We start from the raw sequence: 2,927 nt of genomic DNA on the forward strand, positions 1-2,927 counted from the left end.
CATTTGTCGAGGTAAGTTCGTGTAACTAAATTGTGTATATTTATAAGGTTGAATTAAATGTTGTGTATGTGAATTATATAAATGTAAAATATATGGAATTGGTTACATATCCGACAAAGCACAATAAATATTAAATCCCGTCTGAATAATGGAATTCGATGGATATAGGATTTCCTGATTGGTTGCAGTCCTGCATATGTTGCGGACACACCATATCTCTTACGATCATTCTATTATAAGACCTCTCGAGCTTCCTGTTACATAGTTCCTTCGAGCATCCTGATCGGTAGTGATTCAGCATGTGTTGCAACTATCGCAACTCTTTGTGAGCGTCACGATTTGATCGATTGTGATCCAACATTTATTGCGAACACAAACGCAGCTCTTCGTGAGTGTCCTGATACAGGTTCTTATGAGCTTCCTGACATGGTTTGGTTGAACTTCCTGTTAAGCTATCCAGAGCTCCTGTTACATGGCTTTTTGTGAGCATTCCTGATAGGCTCTTCGTGAGCTTCCTGATTAAAAGTTCTTTGTGAACTTCATGATTATGGCTCTTATAAGCTTCCTGTTGTATAGTCCAGATAAGCTTCCTGATAGGCTTTTTGTGAGTTTCCTAATTAATGGATCTTTGTGAGTTTCCTATTATATGGCTCGAGAGAGTGCTTCCTGATTATGTACTCTAATGTTTATATGAGATAGTATGACTTAGAAACGAACTATTACCCGTACGTACATGAAATACATGGAAATGATATTACCTGATATAATGATGCATGAATTGGTTATTACTGGAATGTGATACTTGCTTGATGACTTTTTTCATCCATGATTAAGGACTATTATATGTGATTACTTGGCTAACATGATGAGGATAAGTGTTTAGGGCTTGTGACCAAATTGGTTGATTGTGCCTTGCATGTTTATTTTGAACATAAATATATGGTAAGTTATTTACCATGTTATACGAACTTGCTAAGCATTTCATGTTTACTTTGTTTTATTTTTCCCGTGTCTTATTGTAATTCAAAAGATCGTTGGATTAGAAGCTAGGAGGAGATCACTCACATTAACCATCATCCCATCTTGGTATATATGATATATTAATTATGGTTATAATGGAATGTATAGGTTAATTAACCAATGTTGGCATGTAAATGTTTGAGTTATAACTAGCCATTGGAATGGCTTGTGATGAACATGTTTTGATATGTATAAATGAGGCTATAACATGTTTGGTGTTTGCTTAAATGGTTAAATGATAGAAATCATGTTGGCATATTGATGATTAATTCTAGCATATTTGGTAAAATATGCATATAGGTGAATTTGATAAGTTAAGTAAGTTTTATATGTTTGGTTACATGATGGTAAAGTGTTATTTGAGGTACTTAAGAGCACATTGGTTGTATGTGATGTTATGTCATGCACGAGACTTGGTTTTGACTTGAATTAATTATTTTAAGAATGGCTTGTGAATATGTTAAAGTATTGGTGTAAGAGGAAGACAAATTGGGTGAGAAATGTGGCTTGGAAAATAACCTATTTTTGTCCCTACGGGGAGAGACACGGGCGTGTGTCTCAGCTGTGTGTGATAGACGACCTAGCACATGGGTATGTGATCTGGTTCTGTGTCCCCTGCATTTTTAAAATGTCAAAACAAAATGCTCAGAATTGATCACATGGCCTGACACACGGGGGTGTGGCTTAGCCATGTGTCCCCTGCACCTACACACGATCTGGTACATAGGTGTGTTACTTGACCGTGTGACCCAAATCAAAGAGTTACACGGCCTGAGACAGAGGCGGCTCTTTGGCACCACTACACCTAGGAAAAATTTTGAGATTTTGCGAAAAATTATTTGCGTACTCGGTTTAGTCCTGAATCGTTTCTAATGGATGTTTTGGACCTCGAGGGTTCATATAAGGGACTTTATATTTGATTTCTGACCTGAATTCTATATAAAAGAAATATCTATTTACTTGATCTGTATATTCTGGTAATGCTTCATAACCCTATTTTAGCGACGGATACGAGTTTGGGGTGTTACAACCACAACTACTTACACACATTAACATGACGCATAAGGAGAGGAATCTGTGGGAATATGTACTACCAAAGCTGGATATGGTTCAAGGGAGTATAATGAGGCTAGCTATCACGGCCAATAATTTTGAGATTAAGCCATCCATGATCCAAATGATCCAAAATAATTTGCATTTTCAAGGACCAATGACAAAAGATCCAAGTCAACATCCAAAATGGTTCCTTTAGCTTTTTGATACCTTCAAATACAATGGGGTCACTGATGATGCTATTCGTCTTCGGTTGTTCCCCTTTTTAATTAATTGATAACGCCTTTTCTTTGCTAGATCAACAGGCACTAGGATCAATCATGACATGGGACAAACTCGCAGGGAAATTCCAACAAAAGTTCTTCCCCATTAGTAAGGCAGTCCAGCTAAAGGGAAATTTTGATGTTCAAACAGTTAAAGGGGGATAGTTTTCATGAAGCATGGGAGCGTTTTAAAATGTTGATTTAGAAATGCTAACAACATTTATTGAGTGGTTACGACTGTAAATTTTCTATAATGGTTGAATGTGCATTCAAAGTTAGGATTAGATAGAGCAACAATGGGAGCCCCAATGAATAGAATGTATGAGGATGCGTATGAATTAATAGAAAGGATTGCAATGAATTCCCGTTAGTGGCCAACTGAACGATATACATTTGACCAAAGACCATATACGATGAAGGTTGTCTAGAAGGATGACAAATATCAGGAATTAGTGGACAGAATCAACCGAATAGAAGCTGAGAAGGATGCACCGTCTATCTATGGAGGAGACAAACCACTCTTCCACTACACTAACAATCTTACCAAGGATGCGAACTACATCGAAAATAAAGGTGGAAATCCTTATTCAA

General features: G+C 37.0%; 1 non-coding gene across 1 annotated transcript; it reads right to left on the bottom strand.

Moving 5' to 3' along the window:
* Positions 1–2,457: 2,457 nt before the first annotated feature.
* Positions 2,458–2,561, bottom strand: LOC128287215 (small nucleolar RNA R71). The gene has a single exon (XR_008277911.1). It is a non-coding gene; the product is annotated as a small nucleolar RNA R71 (small nucleolar RNA).
* Positions 2,562–2,927: the final 366 nt, after the last annotated feature.

This window comes from Gossypium arboreum, chromosome 13 (assembly GCF_025698485.1).
Source record: "Gossypium arboreum isolate Shixiya-1 chromosome 13, ASM2569848v2, whole genome shotgun sequence".
NCBI classification, from domain to species: domain Eukaryota; kingdom Viridiplantae; phylum Streptophyta; class Magnoliopsida; order Malvales; family Malvaceae; genus Gossypium; species Gossypium arboreum.